Raw genomic sequence first — 10,848 nt, forward strand, 5'->3', positions numbered from 1 at the left:
TTCTTCCTGTTAAAAGGGAGTTTTTCCTTCCCACTGTCGCCAAAGTGCTTGCTCATAGGGGGTCATATGATTGTTGGGTTTTTCTCTGTATCTATGAAGCGACTTGAGGTGACTTTTGTTGTGATTTGGCGCTATATAAATAAAATTAAATTGAATTGAATTGAACCGGAGACAAAGGGCAGCCCTGGCGGAGATTATAAACATCCAAATAATTTAATCAGCCCACTGAATTGTGTTGAATAAATTAGTTTATTGGAGGTGAAAAAAAACCCCGCAAGCATGAACTGTGAAAAATATCTCAAAATAATTTTTGTGTTTACTGTGAAGTGTGTTTTATTTATGCAAAACATTTAAAACAGAAGCGACTCAGAGTGTTTTAGAGACGGTTACATTTACATTCCAGTTTCAAACTGCACGAAAAGCTGAAAGGTGTGTTTTACTGTATGAACTAATTATTGTGTAAAGTTGGTATCAGTATTGGTATCAGCAATACTCGACCTGTAGCCACTTGGTAGTGGACTGATATCAAAATTCATAGTATAGCATACCATTCTGGCACAGCCTATTGGTTCGGCTTAGTCCCAGCTGCACTCTCTCAGAAGGGGTGTCCAAATTCATGGGCTGCATCCTCCTGAGTACCCGTCCTTCACGGTCTACGTGGGCCAGGTCCTCAGAAGGTCGGGTAGACCAGAAGTGAGCGGCTGTGAAATTGGACGGACTAGCCTTCAGATTTGCATTACCGCTGTCTCGGTGGACTTTAATTATCTCAGCCGTCTGCTCCTTTCTATCTAAAATATAACAGGACACTGGTGTAAATTCTCGACCATCTCACACTTCTGTTTAATCAGTTTTCTGTTTGACGTTTATTCAGCTGTGTAAAAACTAACTTTGATCTCAGCCAAACCGATTTACTCAGGAACAAATAAAACACTGAAAAAAGCCAAAGAATAACATTTTTAGGTCATCCAAGTGACTTATACATCACGTTTAACCTGAGTAGCGCTCTCGCCGGCTCTAGTGACCCTCAAGCTCCCAGCTAGCTATGGAGCTGGTGGGTAATAGACGTCGCCGAAAATGTTGGAGCAATTTGCAAATATGCGATGTCTTGATAAATCGAGCAGATATTTGAAGTTTACACAGCTACATTCGCGCCTAAAAATATGTTAAAAGTTTATTTTGTGTCCCAGAAAGAGTAATAAGAGTAATATTAAAACTTAGTAGCGCCCGCCATTGTTGGAAACTGGAATTAGCTGGGCCACGCTATGAATTCTGGGATATGGTGGGCCACGAAGGATACACCCGACCCATCCTTCAAATTTGGGGAAAAAGGAGGGCGCATTTGTCAGCTGCATTCGGAAGAGTCGATGAATTTGGACAGCCTTCGTTGTGTCGCTGTGATGTAATCGGTCTACAAATGCGGCCTCAGGAGGATGAAGCCCATGAATTTGGACACCCCCAGAATCTTACTTTCACATATCCTCAGACTCTTGCTTTTGAAGTTGGAGTCAAGGTTTTTATAATTAACTAAAACTAAACTAAAAACTAAAACACAATGTGAATAAAATATTTTAGTTAATTAAAATAAATGCCAAAACTAGATTAAAAAAAAAAAATTTACTCAATGAAGCGATTTTGTGAACCTGGAAAACCAAACTGTAATAAAATATAGAAATAATTTCCTTGGTTTTAGTATGTGTTTGCTTGGTAGAAATTGTTTTACAGCTTTCCTAATTAGACACTGATGGACGTGTTTATTGAGACTGAATATCTACAAGACTTTCAAAAACTTTGCTTTTATGATAATACATGTCCTAATTCTGTCCTTTGACACACGCCCTCCATACAATATTGATTGAAGTCACTCTGGAAATTACCTGAAACTAAACTGAATTCAAAGCAAAAATGAAATAAAAGTAAAAACTATATTAACTCTAATTATAGGGCAGATTATTTGTTCTTATATTCCACGTGATCTGGATATGTCAGCCTGTTTTTTTTTTGGTTTTTTTGTGATGTGTGCTGTCCTGTTGGAGAAGTCGCCCTTGAAATGAGACGTCTACCTGAATAATGAAAAGATGAATTAATACTGATTATCACAATCAATAACCTCATGCTGTCATATGTAATTCATACTTTATAAGCTCTTCTTCTTCTTTCAGTGTCTCCCTTTAGAGGTCGTCCTAGCAGATCTTCTGCCACCCTCTGCTTGTCCTCCTTCACTACATCCATCAGGCTTCTCTGTGGTCTTCCTCTTTCATCTTGAACGCTTCTTCTTCCACCTGCTAGATACTGTTTTTAATAACACATTATTAAAATCCACAAACTTCAGCTTCCTTATTGTGGAATAACTTAAACAACACCATATCTACTCTGGTGAGAAATCTACACATGTCTAGATCTCCCAGCACTGCATACGAAGCACCTTCAGCTTCATCTCCCAGTAATATCTAATTTAGCCACCAGGTGCCAGCATTTCCCTGCACTGTCAGTGTGCTCCGTTAATTTTGCGCTTTGTGTTGATGCTGTTTATTACATTGGATGCACAAGAGTTAGCGGTGCTGCTGTGATTTGGTGCATTTGAAGTGTTCAGCCACCAGAGGGCAGTGCTTGACAAAGTAAGGGGTCTCACACACAGCTCAGGATCCACATGGGATAACTGGAAGAATTCATCAGCGGTGGTGTGTTAGGGGAAATTATAGCTTTAGATTTGTGTTGGAAATTTCTTGGCTGAAATGTTTTGGGTAGAGTCTCATTATAAATTCTCTCTTTCTCACACTCACACACACACACACACACACACACACACACACACACACACACACACGCACACACAGACAAAAAGACTGTTAAAGTGTTTAAATAAGATAAATGATTAGCTGGGTTCATACTGAGCATCCAGCAGCATTTGAAAAGGCTGATACGAGGTGATGGTTGCTCTTATTCACAGGGCAGATGGATTTAAATGTGACTTTAATGAAATCAGGCAGATTACGTGCATTTTGCACTAATCTGAGGTGCTGATTGAGATGATTTACAGAGGAACAGGTGCATATAGGAGGCATCTTTTTATGCATCATTTTGCCAATGAGACACAGATATTTCCTTCTGCTGCTTTAGAAATCAGCCTTACTAAACCAAAAAAGCCAAAGAAAATGAAGACGTAAATGTGCTTTAACAGTGCGGTGCTTTTATTCTCTCAAGTGTTATTAAAAAAAAGAAAAAGAAAAGGTCTGAGTCCCATTTCATTTGTCAAAAGGCTACTTAGGAATGAAAGATGTCCCCCTCCAACTTTTTTTTTTCTCCCAAGGACGAATGAGCTCATGCTGCTTGGCCCTCTGCCTGGACGAGGAGAAGGAAGAGGAGGAGGAGTCGGATGCATTCATCAGGTATATTACATCACCGCGAGCCAATCCGCTGCTCTTTGGCACGAGCTTTCGCAGCGGCAGTCTGTCACAGAGTTTAACATGTGCGAACCAGCTCAGGAGGGAGAGGGTGACACCAGGTCGAAAGGTTAAATCGGGGTTTCATTAAAACATCTGCTGCAGAATTCCCCCAAACCTGATCCCTCCAGAGTTTGGAGTTTTCATTTAAAAAAATGTCCCCATCCACCTGCGCGGCTCAGGGAAGAAATGCTAAAGCAGCGTGTGATTTACTAACAATGAATCTCATTTGCTCTTTTCTTACTTTTAAGGCACTGACAGGTGGTTTGAGGAGAATCTGATTCAGAGGAAAAGAAACTTTGAGGTCAGTTGATCAATTCAGCAAAAAGAAAAAAATGGCGAAGCTGCTCCGTAAATGTCCTTGGAGGTCTCGGCTCAGTTTTAATAAACCACTCTGCGCCTCGAGCTTTCCCGCAGCCGCTGAGAGGAAGCAGGTTTGTTGACTCGCTCTGTCTGATTGTGCTCATGCGTCCAAGGTTTTTTTCTTCTTCTATTTCACTGATTTTTTTTTTTTGTGTGTTGCTCCTTTTGCAGGCTTTCATCTACGTTATTCAGGGGCACTCTATTTTCTTAAAGCAAGCGATCAATAAACTTAACATTGGAGCCACTTTAAAGGGTCGGATCAGATTATCAGGTGCTTACTATGGAACAAATAATTTTGTAATTAAAGAAAGCATAGCAGCTACGTCATAATGCCATAATGCATAACTCCTGCACAGAGGAGCTTTGTTTCCTGGCTACATTTACTCATCCAGTATAATAAATGTACAGAGGTTAATGCTAAATGTGGAGTGAAGTTGCAGGATAATGCTTTATTAAAACATAAAGCAGTATATGGATTTGGCTGGGTGTCAAATATATATATGATTGTACTGTACATTAAATGTGGATAATTATATAAAATGATAATTATAATAAGCAATATAGTTGCATAGCTGCATGTAAGAGGACAACAACTCTATACGTGTTGAATGTTTTAAAATTGTTATTTTAAATATTGTTAGATATAAAAGGCCCCACCATTCATTGAGTGTCTAATTAATTTGATCACATGCAAATGGTCAATGATCGGTTAATGATTTAAGGTATCTCAGTTTCCTTGTAATTAAAAGTGGCCTCTAGGCTGTAGGGCATTTGGACGTGGACTGCACAGCTTCTGCCACAAGGTGGTGCTATTTAGTAGGTTGTTTGCGACTGAGTAGTAGAAGTAAAGGAATGTTTTTGTTGTTGTTGTTGTTGTTGCGACTTACAAAAAGAAACATTGAAAATGTTTTGGTGACTGTGATGGATGGTGGATGATGTAGTGAACTAAAGTCTGTATGTCACACTACCTTTATTTCTGCCTGGTCTCTGGTTGCAGCATGTAACTGCAACATATGCAGTTATAGAGCATTGTATGAAGATGTTCATATGAATATAATGAGGTTTCTTTTTTTATAGTTAGTGTATATGCACGTATTAGATTTTAGAATCAAAAGAGTTATTTATGATGGACACCACCATCACCACCACCTGCAAGCAATTGGTGACAGTGGGAAGGAAAAACTCCTTTTTAATGGGAAGAAACCTCCAGCAGAACCAGATTCATGAGGGACCTTCTGGTTCTGGGTGCTGCTATAAGTCATGTTTGGCTTTGGTTCCTCCTTTACTTGCTTGGATGGGGACAGCAGCCATTGTATCATCTTGTTGTAACCAAAAAATATGTTTTAAAACCAAAACCAAAGCCCAAAGCTAAAGGACTTTAAACTGTGGCATCAATCACTAACTGCTTTTCACCAAGTGTTGTTTGAAACCATCCGTGTTTCGAAAAAATTGAGAAACCAAAGATCATGCATGCTTGGTAGAAACTTTTTAATTGCAAGTTAGTATCACTCTATATCAGCAAAGATTTCAAAAACTGACAAACCGTCAGCTGATTATGGAAGCGTTGTTGCTATAAGTCAAGATTTCAGGATAGGGTTTTCAACTTAATAACTCAAAATTTCAAGTTTTTGACTCAATTTTGAGTGTTTTGTAGAAGTTTGAGTTCATTAGATGAGATTTTTCGATAACCCAGCCACAGTGGGGCCACAAACCAGTGGACTCCTAGTTTTGGGCCCAAGCACAGATAAATGGGAAGGGTCATTTCAAGAGGGGCATCCAATATAAAATCTTCACTAAATCAGATGATCAAGATTGAGATTTCTATGCCGGTCAGTTAATAATGACTGTGAATGCCTGTGAAAACTGTTGGCTGAAGACAAAGGCAGAGCCAACCCTGGAGGACGTTGGACAAATGTGTGAGGCTGAAGGACAAGAAGAAGACCTTAGACATGATTCATGGATGTAGTGAAGGAGGACATGCAGAGGGTTGGTGTGACAGAGGATGTTGGGAATAGGGTGAGACGGAGGCCACCCCTAAAGGGATTTGAGTGTGTGTATGTATTTATTTAAACCTGTATGTATGGTTTTGACCCTGTATGGATTAATCTTGTTTTTTTTAAAAGTCATTAAACATGTATGCTGTACAATATTTCACCCTGGAAAAAGAACAGTTCAAAGAAATCTGACCACAACTGTAAATGGCATCTGACCCAAACCTGTGTTGACTGGAGCGATATCCTGCTGTAGCCTCCCTTTGAACTCTCATGGGGATCTTAATTTACAAAATTAACATCATGTTGTAATAAATAAAATGGGAAATTAGCAATTAGGACCATAAACATATCATGAAAAAGTGCTAAGGGCATAGATCAAGTATGAAGTAAGGTGATTTTCTCTTAGACTTCTATATAATCAGACTTGTTTTTGACACGTCGCCCCCTGCTGGCTCTGAAAGACACTGCAGCATTAAGGCATGTATACACTGAGTTCATATTTCAGACCTATCTTTTTAAGACAGTACTGATGAGAAATGAATCTCTAGGTCTGATGGGAAATGTGGTCTTTCCCCTGGCCACAGTGATGACAGCGTCTAAAAATGCTACAGAAAGGTCTCAAGGTCACTGGTGCTCCAGGACGCTGTTGGTACACAAGCGAGGCTTCAAAGCTGTCAACCTCACTCTGCTTCAACTTCTCTGAGTCGCTCTCTGTGTGTGTGTGTGTGTGTGTGTGTGTGTGTGTGTGTGTGTGTGTGTGTTTCACCCCAACATGAACCCACCACAGATACACAGAGTTGGGAGAAGGTGAATAGGGCATCACTCACTGCTCACACACAGATATGATTAGCATCGCCTGCCCTTTATGAGAGTACACTGTGTTCAAACCAGATTACAGTTCGTGTGTCTGCACTTAAACTGAACATGCAGCTCGACATCAGCAACAAAACATCTGTATCTCTGCTGTCCAGTACACAGGAATGTGCAAACGGTGATAGGATTTAACTTTAAGAGCTTTGCAGCAAGAAAACTGAAGAAATAGGAATAGTATGAAAGTCGAGAGCAGCTAAAAATGGAAAAAAGAACCAGGAGAAAAGGCAAGTTGGTCTCAGATTACCTGAGAATAACTCTAATGATAATATTAACAGTTAAATCTCCTTCAGCATCAGTGCAGATACTGTTTGTTTGACTTTCTCTTTTTAAACACACAAAGTGTCACGAGCGCAAGCTTACACATGTCATCTGGGGGAAAGAAGAAACAGGAAGGAGAGGGAACAAGCTGTCGCCGGCATCGACTTTTGGTGTCCCTATTTTTTTCCAAATGAATGAGGACAGTGGTTTCCAATGTTTTTACATCTCATGTACCCCCACACCCTGTCACGGGGACTCTGACCCCTTCGTCAACACCTCTTATGTTCGGCTCTGTTCGTGCGAATTCTTTTAAGCTAAAACTTTTGACTATTTAACCACTTTACCAGCTTTTCATTCTGTTTAATGACTAATTTAAAAGTAATATTAATAATTATAATTTTAGTTAGCTAGACTCACTGGACACTTTATTAGCTACACCTTGCTTGTACCAGGTTGGGTCTCCTTTGGCATTCACAGGGGGTTTAGGTCAGTTTCAACACTTTGCTGGAAACAGTCCAGAGAAATTTTGAGATGTTTCTCCTTTCCAATAGTGGGCAATGACATGTTTAAGCATCTTCTCTAGTTGTAGTAGAGAGTGGCTGAAGGGGCCCAAAAAAACCCTACAAAAACCTGGACAGGAAACAGGAAGTTCTTTGTTTCTTCGGAACCAGACTAAAGAAGAGTCCATTGGTTTTCCTGGATATTTGTTTGGACCATTTCAGCTGTGCATTTGTGAGTGGGCCATAAGCAACACATATAAGTTAGTACTGTGTGTGTATTTCTTTTGTCTAATAAGTATAACTGGTGTGTGTGCGCTTCTTCCACTTAATGGGAATTTTGTATTCTGATTTAAACAGGAAGACACTACAGTTGTTGATGTACTGAAATAGAGATTTTTTTCACCCTAAGGTTTTCAGAGTTTTTTAAAACTCAATTTGTTCGGAATAAAGGACCTTAAAATAAATTTTGTGCTTTGTCCTGAGCACGTTTGGCCAGACACCACCGTACTCTGTGGTCATAAAGGGATGGTCATGGCCAACGACAATACTCAGGTAGGCTGTGGGGTTTAAATGATGTTGGTCTAAAGTGTGCCAAGAAAATGTCCCCCAATCCCCAATCTTCTATAGATAGATCCACAAACAAGCTAGACCTGTAATAAATACTAATACATACACATTATTAAGTTAAAAATGAAAAAGTTCAATATATGCAAGCTATGAGATTAAGGTGCAAAATATTCTCCAGTCTTGGTAAGTCTGTGAATTATAGCCTCAGTTTCTTGTTCTTCGTCAGCATGAGTCCCAGCCGGTGTGGTCTTCTGCTGCTGTTGAGATGCTCTTCTGCGTACCTTGGTTGTAACAAGTGGTTTCTTTTTCTTGGATCATTCTCTGGAAACTCTGGAAAATCCCAGTGGATCAGAAATACTCAGACCAACAATCGCACCACATTCAAAGTCACTTATATTAGTTTTCTTCTTCTTTCTTATGCTCAGTTTGGACTTCAGCAGGTCGTCTTGACCTAATCGCACTGAGCTACTGCCGTGTGATTGGCTGATTACATGTTTGTGTTAACAAGCAGTTGAGTAGGTGTCCCTAACGAGGTGTCTGAGCGTATTTCAGCTGCTAATTAACAGTCTACAGACATAAATGATGAAAATAGAAAGATTCAAGTTGTGAAAATGTTATTAACCAGAACCAAACTAAACAGTAATTATGTATATTTTTTTAAAATCATAAACCTGTACTATCATATTAAAGCAGGAGAATCATTAAGAGAATATCCCTGAACAGCAACAGAACATTGTAGCCACGGGAGAAATGTCAGTTGGACTAATTTCTATTTTCTCCCCATTATCTGAATGTTTTATCTTTTGAATGGTTCCTCTGTATAAAGTATCAACATATCATGTTACGCTACATGCTTGAATTTCAGCATGCTGCATTAATTGCACAAAAGCTGATATTAAAGGTCATCAGAGGTCATCTTTTTGCCGTCAAAGATTGTAAAACGGAGCCGAAACACAGCCTTGTATAAAAGTGTCACACATTATTAACTGTAATAATAAAAAAATATCACTGTTGAGCCTTCTGGGGATGCTGCAGGCCTAAATCAATGAAGCATCTGTGATGGGGCGGAGCCTAATCAAATAACCCAATGACTTACACGCCCTGCATCTCCCCCCAGCCTCCCCCTTCCTAGAGTCATGCCAGCTTTCTACATAAGACGATCACTGTGGTTTAATAGCATGAAGCGATAGTTAGATCAGATACCGCATTGGCAGCAGCTCCCTCTGTCTCTCTCCGGCGCTATCAAGCAGCGTGTTTGGAGCGGCGATGACAGCGCTGGCACAAACAGGGAGTGCTGGAAGCTGGCCTCAGACCAGCGGTGTTGTGTGTTGCGTGTGTGTTGGTGTGTGTGTGTGTGTTTATGCTGGTGTGTGGCGCCTGTCTGGCTTTTGGCTGCAGCTCAAGGTTGAAGCCTGCTGGAATCAGAGGAATAGAAGTGCAGATGCCAAATCTGGACATCTATATATCAATTTTTTAGAGAAAGTGTAGCTAAAAAGGAGCACTATGAATCCTTTAAGGTGTCGAAGCCACGAAAACTTCCACTAGGGTTTTTTCAGGGCACTCCTGTGAGTGCGTCACGCGGCCCCACCAACAACAACCTGCAGGCGGAAGAAATGCTGGATGCTCAGAAAGAGTGTCAGATTAAATTTAAAGGCTTTGGGGCAGCGGCTGCAGGCACGGCCACAGGACGGATGACAGCTCATCAATATGACAGCTGGTGGCAGGAACTTTGACAAACTTACAGTCCACTTGTAGCCGTGGACGGATTATAAAACAGCAGGTCACTGGGTACACGGACATCCAAGACATCCAAACTCAATGAGGCATCTTTTTTGGCACATTTCTGCTCTTATATTACTTTTGGACATTTTACATCTGTTTCTACCCTTGTCTGGTCATTTTGGGTCACATTCTGGTCATTTAACGTGTGAGTTTGATTGTTTTATGGACATGTGCATTTCATTTGTGTTACTTTGTTACTTTTTCTGATTATTTTGCATGTTTGAATCCATTATATTTGTCTTTATGGTCATTTTGTATCTCTTTGTAGACTTGGGGGGCATTTTTGAGTGTATTTGAGTGTTCTTTGTAGTGATGGGATTTCCGGCTCTTTTTAGAGAACCGGCTCTTTCGGCTCTGAACCGGCTCTTCAGGTTGTTTTGTTGCTTTAATTAATTTATTATTAACAATAATATAAAATTATGCACAAAAGGAATTACTAATGTAAAAAAAAAGTGGTTTTATTTATATATGTTTATATATAAACATATACGATGGCCCCTTGAGACAAAACACGTACAAACTCCAAAACACATTTCTTGCGTTAACTGAACTTCAAAACAGAGCTACCTAGATCACTTAAATTACACAATTGAAAGTATATGTGTATTGTTTGTGTATTTATACATAAGCACTCATGTATATTCAAATAATTTAAAAAAAACTGTTCATTTACCTGTTACTACCACACACCAAATCCGGTCATTGGTACTTGCTGGCTTGTGTAGCCACTAGGTAACAAAAGCTCAACACTGCGCCTAGCATTCTGGAGCATTTCTGTTGTGTTTGTACGTGTTTTGGAGTTTTTATGTGCTTCTGAGTTTTTATGTGTTTTGGAGTTTTTACGTGTTTTGGAGCTTTTACTTGTTTTGGAGTTTTTACGTGTTTTGGAGTTTGTACGTGCTTTGTCTGTAGGGGCCACCGTAAATATACTTTTATTTATTCACTCCACATAAAATGTAATAAATAAATCATATAATACAAAAACCACCTAGTCACAGTTCAACTTTTAACTATTTAAATTTTCAGCTTTTTCCTTTTAAATGAATTTAAAGTGAAACAACACAAAACACA

The sequence above is a fragment of the Haplochromis burtoni genome, unplaced genomic scaffold (assembly GCF_018398535.1).
Source record: "Haplochromis burtoni strain Fernald_Lab_line unplaced genomic scaffold, NCSU_Asbu1 Contig_39, whole genome shotgun sequence".
Classification (NCBI taxonomy): Eukaryota; Metazoa; Chordata; class Actinopteri; order Cichliformes; family Cichlidae; genus Haplochromis; species Haplochromis burtoni.